This window comes from Leptonychotes weddellii, chromosome 1, assembly GCF_054177405.1.
Source record: "Leptonychotes weddellii isolate Sample4059 chromosome 1, ASM5417740v2, whole genome shotgun sequence".
NCBI classification, from domain to species: Eukaryota; Metazoa; Chordata; class Mammalia; order Carnivora; family Phocidae; genus Leptonychotes; species Leptonychotes weddellii.
The window spans coordinates 38771286-38781029 of record NC_138369.1 but is presented as its reverse complement, the minus strand read 5'-3'; positions in this window follow the sequence as shown (position 1 = coordinate 38781029).

The following is a 9744-nucleotide window of genomic DNA, read 5'->3' as shown; positions in this document are numbered from 1 at the left end:
TGGTATCTCAATGTGGTTTTGATTTGAATTTCCCTGATGGCTAATGATGATGAACATTTTTTCATGTGTCTGTTAGCCATTTGTATGTCTTCTTTGGAGAAGTGTCTGTTCATGTCTTCTGCCCATTTTCTGACTTGATTATTTGTTTTTTGGGTATTGAGTTTGAGAAGTTCTTTATAGATCTTGGATATCAGCCCTTTATCTGTAATGTCATTTGTAAGTATCTCCTCCCATTCTGTGGGTTGCCTCTTTGTTTTGTTGACTGTTTCCTTTGCTGTGCAGAAGATTTTTATCTTGATGAAGTCCCAAAAGTTCATTTTCACTTTCATTTCCCTTGCCTTTGGAGACATGTCTTGAAAGAAGTTGCTGTGGCTGATGTCGAAGAGGTCACTGCCTTTGTTCTCCTCTAGGATTTTGATGGATTCCTGTCTCACATTGAGGTCTTTCATCCATTTTGAGTTTACCTTTATGTATATAACACCCTTCATTTCTACCATTCTATTTTTCTTTCCCTCTTCTAGCAAAACTTCTTTTTTGCAGTGTCTTTGCTTCCTAGCTTCCTATTCTCTTTTGCACCCATTTCAAGAAAGGTTTTGTCCCCAGCTCTCCACCAAAACAAGTTTCTGCAAGTGTAAGATTGTGAAGTGTTGCTAGAGTGTTATTAAGAAATACACTGCTGCAAATAAAAATCTGGCTGTGTCTGAGATGGAAAAGCCAAGTTGTAAAGGAGAGTGTGGTTTGTCCTCTTGTAACATAGCAAGGTGGAAAATTTTATCCTAATGGAGAAAAAGAAAACAATAAAAACTCAGTTCTGAGGTTTTTGTACTTCTCATGACATTTCCCTGCTTTGGAACTGTTAGACCCATTGTCTTACTTGTTAACACTGGGCAGAAGGAGGGAAGCCAATATTCTGAAGACATGAAAGTGAGAAAGACACACCAGCTTCTTTATGATTAACTTGGAAGGAATAAGGGCGCTCTTGCTGGAGTAACTTAAATTATTGACTGTGAAGTGTAAGCACGCTTGGAAGGGCTTTGATGCCAAGAGCCAAAGTCCTGGACCATGTGCCAGATTCCCAGTGTCTAATTTCCTATGTGTGGTGGTCTGTTTTGCTGAATTCTGTTACATTTAAAATGCACTTTAAAAGCTCAGAAGGAAAAATCACAGCAAAGCTCTTTCAGTAACATTGCTCCCTCATACAATATTTACATTACCTGCTGTATATTGTACCAAAAAAATTTGCAAAACTAAGGGCCAGAAAAAAATCACTTATTTGTTGTGCCCATTTAGAGATGAGGAAACAGAATTTTTGCCCCAGATTCCACAGCTATTGAGTAGCCAACTTAAACAGGTACACAATGCTCCTCTAAGGCTTGAAACTAAAATTGAAAAGAGACATGGTGATTGTTCAGCTATCTAAGTGAGCCGCATAAAGCTCAGTAATCAAGGTGAGATGATGTTAAACATGTTATTAAAGAAAAATGATTAGTAGTTTCACTGGAAGAGTATGGCAGCCATAGACTGCTCTGGAACTAAATAGCACTTTTTTCTGATTGGAGAAAGTCACCACATAGGGTAGTATTTGATATATGTCTGGAGATCATACTTTCATTCTGGGTCTTTCTGTAACTCTAAACCCAAAACACCTTGACCCTCCCTTCACATCATATTTTTTTTAAATGTCAAATTGGATCATAGACTTAAACATAAAATATAAAGCCACAACATTTCTTGAAGAACAAAACAGAAGAAAAATCTTTGTTAAGTTTGGATGAGGCAAAGATGTTTTTAGATAAGACTAAGAAGCTTATAATATACCCTAAAGAAAAATATTTAAAACTTCTATTCTTAAGACACTATAAATAAAATGACCAGACAAGCCTCAGACAGAGAACATATTTGCAAAACAGCTACTTGGTAAAGGACTTCTATCTAGAATATATAAGGAACTTCTAATCTCAATAAGAAGATAAAAACCCAAGAAAAATGACAAAAGATATGAATGAACACTTGTCCAGAAGACATACATGGGTTGCAAATGAACACACACACACAACTTCAATATGATTAGTCATTAGGGAGATGCAAATTAAAATTACAATGAGATATGGATATGCAACTTGGAGTAAGTGGAACTCTCAGACATTGCTGGTGTGAATGTCAGATGATACGGTCACTTTGGAAGAGAGTTTGGCAGTTGCTCATAAAGTGAAACCTACACTTAGCATATGATCCAACGATTCCAGTCCTAGGTATTTGTGCAAGAGAAATGAAAACACATGCCCACAAGATAATCTGTAGGTGAATGTGTATAACAGATTTATTCATAACAGGCCAAAATTAGAAATAATAACCAGTGCCCATCAAATGGTAAACTTCAGCAATTGTGGTACAGCAGAATATTCCTCAGCAGTAAAAAGAAAGAAGCTACTAACACATTCAACAACATCCTAAAAAAGGCAAAACTACAGTGACCAAAAGCAGATGAGGGTTGCCTAAGGCTGAGGGTCTGCAGAGTAACTGACTGTAGAGGGACACTGGGAACTTCTTGGGGTGAAGTAAATGTTCTATATTTTAACTGTAGTAGTGGTAACATGACTATGCATTTTTGCCAAAATGCACCAAACTGTACATTTGAAAAGGATGAATTTTGCTATGTATAAATGATATCTTAATAGACCTAATGTAAGTCAAGGGGGAGAATGAATTAAAGGGAAGGAAACTTAACCCAGGGAGGCAAAAAAGGGTAGTTTCTAGCTGAGAGAAAGAAAGACTGTAAGTCTTTGTTTTAAAAGAAGGAGTTTTCCAAGTGACTGTGTTTGGATTGGAATGTAGCCCATTGTCATCATTTTTGTCAGCATGGGATTGGCCACACTATGTATAAGTGAATGATTAATGATTTGCCGACATCTAAAACGCACAAGAAACTTCACATAAAAATCTACTTTTTTGACCTTCTGTAAAAATGACATGGAAATCTGATCCCATTGGAATAAAATTCCAGTAGAGCCAACCTGACTGAGTTGAGTGGCACTGGGCCTGCTTCACTCCTTTGCCTGTCTGGATCCCATAGGCATTTTTGTTTTCAATTGTGGCTTTAAATCTCAAAACAGCCCAGCTAACAACAGTCTCTTGAGACCTCTGTGTTGAGTAATTGGGGACAGTAGCTTTAGCGTGTGCAGACTAAAATGCCTTCTTTACACTTCCAAGAATCCTGAATGTACTTGATTTTTTAAAAAATTTACCTTAGTTACAGTCAGTTGTGCTTATATAGTCCTCCTTATTTAAAACATGTTTGGAATGGTATTTTAATGTTAATAAAGCTTAATCAATTCAAATGCTGATATCTTAATTAGTGAGAGGGAAGGGGGAAACCTTTCCAAGACATCCCTATCAATGCCTACAATAATTATAGCTATGGATAAAAAGCCCCCATTGGCAAATCCACCTCCTAGAAATACCTGAAGAAATCTTAGCCATAATGTCTCAGAATACTTAAGCAGATTGTAAGTGTACACCTTGCAAAGTCAACATTTTTCAATGATGTTCCAAGTCACAACTAGAAGTCACAATTAGAAAGGAACATTTAATTTAAAACTGTAACTGTAAATAATTAGTTGGGGCGCCTGGGTGGCTCACTCAGTTAAGTGTCTGCCTTTGGCTCAGGTCATGATCCCAGGGTCCTGGGATCGAGTCCACATTGGGCTCCTTTCTCAGTGAGGAGCCTGTTTCTCCCTCTGCCTGCAGCTCCCCCTGCTTGTGCTCGCTCTCTCTCTTTTGCTCTCTCTCTGTCAAATAAATAAATAATAAAAAATAATAATTAGTACCAGTTAAAAGATTTATGAGAAAGCCACAAAATTTTTAACCTGTTTTTTTTCTTTTTTTTCCTCCATCATGTCTTATACAATAAAAATTATCCTCCTTCATGGTTAAAATTTTGTTAAAGTTCATATGTTTTGATACAGATGTGTATTTACAAGGTTAACAACAGGTTTCATAGCAAGATCAATCTGAGTCATCTTGTAGCAAAGATAACCAATCAGAGGAAAAGTTTCTCATAGATAGAAGAAACAACACTTTAAAGGAAAGCTCCCTCTCCCTGATACCATGTCACAGTATAGAATTTTTTTTTTTTCCTGCAGGGTTATAATGTTCATCTGTGGGTGGAAAGTTTGAGGATTATTCCCTTTCTTTACCTTGAATTCAAGCATGCCTCTGGTCCTTGTCACATAGCTCTGTAATAATTAGGGGCCATACATAAAAAAGAAGAATGTTTTAGGGAAGGCATAGAAGCTTTTGGCAGATTTGATTCTAAAATTCAGAGCTAAATGTTAAGACTTTTCTGATGGGGGTGGGGAAGTTGTGGTCTGTGGACCCAACTGCATATCTCAGAACTTTAAAACAAGTTGTCAAATAAACTCTGAGGAGGTTTAATATCAGGAAATGTCAACCTACCAATACAAATTTTGATTTCTGGTTTAAATCCTGCTATTTGTCCCACAGAGCAAATACACACCCTGTGAATATTATGAGCAGTGTTATTTTCAAAAACTGAATTATTTTCACTAGACAACCCTAACTGTTCGTAATTCAGGCTATCTGCTTTTTTATTATTTTTCTGACATGGTACAGAGTCACTAGACTTCATACAAAGATAAATGCATATATGAGCCTTGCAATTATTCCTCTATCTACCAGTATTTTATTTATGCTTGTGTACCAGAGCACAGTATAATTCATATCTGTCAAATGTTGCTGAGAGTCATTTTAAACCCATGAGGTAGATGAAAACAGGAGGACACCAAGATTTGTTACCGAGATCCTGTCTGGTTCACAGAAGTCATTGCCCTTCCTAGTAGATATAGTGTTGCAAACATTAAGAATAATGACTAATAAAAAAGGTCAGATTCCAAAGCTGCTCCCTTTGGAATCTGTTTGAGCGGCTTAATAAACTGCTCAAAATGAGAGTATGGAGGACCTGCTTTCAGGGTGTGAAAGATTTAGGGAATGGAAAATGCCATTTAAAAGGGGGAAATCCTAGCAAATTAGTACAATATCCTCAGGGAACACTTGAGTTTTGTGCAGATTTGTTTCCTGGCCTACTCACCAAGACTGCTCATATAATTCGTTTTCCTGACAAATGAGTGCAGCCAAAGTTAGTCACTCCTTATGACCAATATTAACAGGTTAAATTCAACAGTGTTTCCAAATAGCCAGATTTGCCATTGTACACTGTCAAGAAGGAGAATATTTCTTTTTTTTAATTCTTTAAATTCAATTTAGTTAACATATACTGTATTATTAGTTTCAGAAGTAGAGTTTAGTGATTCATCAGTTGCATATAACACCCAGTGCTCATTACATCAAGTGCCCTCCTTAATGCCCATCACCAAGTTACCCCTTCCCCCCATCCACCTCCCCCTCCAGCAACCCTCAGTTTGTTTCCTGGAGTTCAGCATCTCTTATGGTTTTCCTCCCTCTCTATTTTCATCTTATTTTAAGGTCCGTTTCATTGTGTGAGCTGAACTGTTTTCCCTTTCCTCCTCTGTCTGTTGCCTCTCTGCTTTCACAGGGGCTTTGCTCTGCTTGAAATGCCCTCTCATTCCATAATCTAGAAAATTTCAGGGAGCCTTCTGTGACCTCTGTGTCCGAATTATGTGTACCATTCCTGGGCTCCCATAGCACCCTGTGCTTATCACACTGTATTGCAGTCATTGATCAACTTAGCTGTCTCTACTAAAATTACTACTACTTTAGTGACAACTACATTGAATCTGAAGTACTTTGTACTCGGCACAATGTACAGAGTAGGTGGTCTGAACAGTGGAAGACTAAAGTAGAAGCCGTTTCAGGAAGACACCACATAGGCTTTAAGTGTACTTTTTATCCTTTAAGCAAAGACTGTCAGATTGCAGTCAGTGTCTATGCTTCTAGCCTAGTAGTTATGCCCATGCAACACACGCATTTATGACTCTTGCAGAAGTTATGTTGACATCAGAATAGCCCACTTACGTTGATGTTCCCATTTGTAAAAAATTAGATTCAGACACAAATGAAAGCACCTCACAGGAGCTAGATATTTGCATCCTGTACATTTTGATCTTTTAAGAGACATAACACCTAACCGTTATGAAGCTCTCTTTTTCATTAAGTTGAAAACATAATCATATTCCTGAATAGCAGATCAATAGGGCTGGGATAAAAGAAAAGGAGATGAAAATGTCCCTGTGTTTTTATATTCTCCCCATCCAGTCTCACAATCCAAAGTACTACCAAGACATAGAAAGAAGGGATTTCTGCAGCTTTTATGCTTATTGGTGCCCAATTATTTAGGAGAAGGGGAAATAGGGAGGTGATCTCTTGATCATCTGTTTGTAGTTTCTACTCCTGAGATGAAATAACAGTGTATGATGGCACAAAACTTTGTATTTAAAAACTAAATAGAGGGGCACCTGGGTGGCTCAGTCAGTTAAGCATCTGCCTTCGGCTCAGGTCATGATCCCAGAGTCCTGGGATTGAGCCCCACGTCAGGCTCCCTGCTCAGTGGAGAGCCTAATTCTCCCTCTCCCTCTGCCTGCCTCTCTGCCTACTTGTGCTCTCTCTCTCTCTCTGTCAAATAAATAAATAAAATCTTTTTTAAAAAACTAAACCATCAGCTAATTTTTCTTGTAAACAAGTTTTACACAATTTAATATATTCCATCAACATCATAGGTCAGCAGGCAAGATAGGAATGAGGCAGGTGGGTTAGGTCATATGAACGATGTGGGTGGGGCATCTGATTTAATGAATTGGGCAGTTTGTTCAGCTCTAAAATGAGGTTGAACAAAATTATCTTTAAAGATTTCTTTTTGCTATAAAATTATATAATGCTATGATTCTGAATCAGCCATGCTCTTCAGTAAGAAATGAAAATCATCACACCTAACACTGTGCAATGCTTTACGAAGGGTTTTTGCATCCTTTATCAAATGAAGTCTACTCTTAAGTTTGGCTTGATGAAAAGACCCGACATTTTCTTGAATAACATATAGATACAGTCCATTCATTCACTTACTTATTTCACAGATCGTTCATTGATTTCTACTATGTGCTATCCAGCATGCTAAAAGCTTAGGAGATAAAAGTGAACATAATGTAAGCCCTGTTTCCATGAAGTATGTACAGTCTAATAGGATAAATAGACATTAAATATATATATATATATGTACATATTGATATATATCCAGGAATTAGATATTTGTATATAATTGTTTATATGATTTTGTTTATACGTATATAAATGCAAGTTGAGAAAATGACATCAAAGGAAGAGAGTTCAATGAGTAAAAACAACAGGTTGAAATATTTTAGATTGGGTTGTCAAGGCAGGCTTGAGGGGCTGACAGATAATCTAAGACCTGAAACATGCAAAGGAGGCAGCCTTTCTTTTTTTTAATCATTTTTTTATTATGTTCAGTTGGCCAACTGAATAGGCTGTATAGGCAGCCTTTCAAAGAGCCAGGAAGGAGTGCTCGAGGCAGGAGGAATGGCGGGGATGAAGGCTTGAGGAGGAAGGAGGGTAGCATGTTAAAGTCACTGACTGAAGGCTAGTGTGGCTGGGGCAGGATGACCAAGGGCAGGGTGGCAGGAGGCCACCTGAGGGTGTGACAGGGGCCGTGTCTCCTAGGCCATAGGAAAGAGTTTAGAGTTTATTTAGAATGCAAGGAGAAAAGTTGAGTGTGTTTTCCACAGGGAATGATATGATCTCATTTACCTGTTTAACAGACTCTTCTGGCTTCTGTGTGGAGAGTGGGTTGTAGAGAGCAAGAGAGGAAGCAGGAGAGCACTTAGGGAAATTTTGCACTTGTCCAGGTGAGGTATGGTGGCAGCATGGACTGGGGCAGAGGAGAGGGAGGGGAGGGAACATATCTGGGGAGCAGGTGAGAGTTTGAATCAACAGGGCTTACTGGTGCTTTGGGTGTGGGACACAAGAAAGGAGGAGGATACTCAGATGACAACCAGGTTTCTCTCTTGAGCAGCTAAGTTGATCGTAGTGTCATTTACTGAGACACTCAGTAAGGAGTGAGGGAGAAATAGGTTGAGGAGAGGGAGTAAAAAGGTACGATTTGGGTTATGTTAAGTCTCAGATACCTGTGAGACATCCATGAGGACACCCAGCAGGTCATGGGACCCTCTAGTCCAGGAGCTCCTAACAGAAGTTCGGCCTGGAAATAAAATATGCAAGTTGTCAGCATATAAAGAGTACTTGAAGTCATGAGCTAAAGGGATCTAGAAAGCTATAATGAGGCAAATGGTTCCGTTCTTTGTTGGGAAACTTGATAAATCACGATTCTTAGTCTACCCCTGTTTTTTTCATTTATTTTTATTATGGTAAAATACTCATAAAATTTACCATCTTAACCAGTTTTTTTGTAGAAGTATCCAGGGAAGTTCTTTAATATACTGTTATCACTTCACATTCTAGCCATAACTACTTTTTTCCTTTTTTTTTTCATTTTGCTAAAATAAACGCAACATAAAAATTACTATTTACAGTTCACTGGCATTAAAACATTCATATTGTTGTGTAAACACCACCACCATCCATCCACAGAACTGTTTATCTTTGGCAAAGCTCATTAAACACTAGCTTCCCATTCCCCATCCCCTCCCAGCCCATGGCAATCACCGTTCTACTTTCTGTCTCTATGACTGAAAACTCTGAGTACCTCAGAAATAAAATCATGGATATTTGCCTTTTCATGATATTCTCAAGGTTCATGCATATTGTAGCATATGTCAGAATTTCTTTTTAAAGCTGAATAATATTCCATTGTATGTTTAGAGCACATTTAGCTAATCCATTCATCTGTTGATAGACACTTGAGTTGCTTCCATGTTTTACCTATGGTGAATAATTTGGTCTACCTCATTTTTAACCTGATATACTCATATCCATCAGTCTGCCAAAGGATGTTTATTAAACACCTGTACAGCACTGAAACATGAGCAAATCATAAGTAGCTGATCTTAAAATTAATAATTTTTAATATTCTGATATACTATTGTATAGCAAGTCAAGTATGACAAGTCCAATTCTGCTTCCTTTGGTATTCTTTTATGAGAGTAATGCAAACATAATTTTTAAAATGTATGTATGTATAGTGCATATCACATTTAAGGTGACTCACATTTATCTTCCTTTATTATAGGAAGAGAAGGTGGAAAGATTGTGTATAATCAGCAAATTTGCTCTGAAAGAAATAGTTCCATTACCCACAAATAAAATTTACTGCAATATTATACATGAGAAATTGTAAGGAAAGTGTTCACAATTGAAACTTTACTGTAGGCATCTATTAAGGAGAAATGTTAGCTAGAAACCCAATTTTCTTATACAATAACAGCAAAAGCAACTGGCATTTCTAATAAGCAAAGTCACAAAGTTGCCACAAGCTATATTTTGGTTCATGAATGCAAATTTAGGCTGTTTTCAACTGCAGGGAATATTTGCAGAACAGAAGGGACAATGTTTTAAGCAATTTAGTGCATAGGGAGAGATTTTATTTGTGAAGAGGAGTATATAAACCTTATATAAGCAGGCATTAAAATATATTAAATGATTGTAGTGACTCTGGAGAATTGTATTTATTATGAAATGTTTCCTTTTTCTTCTTGAAAGTTGACATCCAAAGTGTCTTTTGCTGAGACACTTTCTTAACACGAGAAAATGCATGCTCATTTCTTACTAGAATGAGTGAGC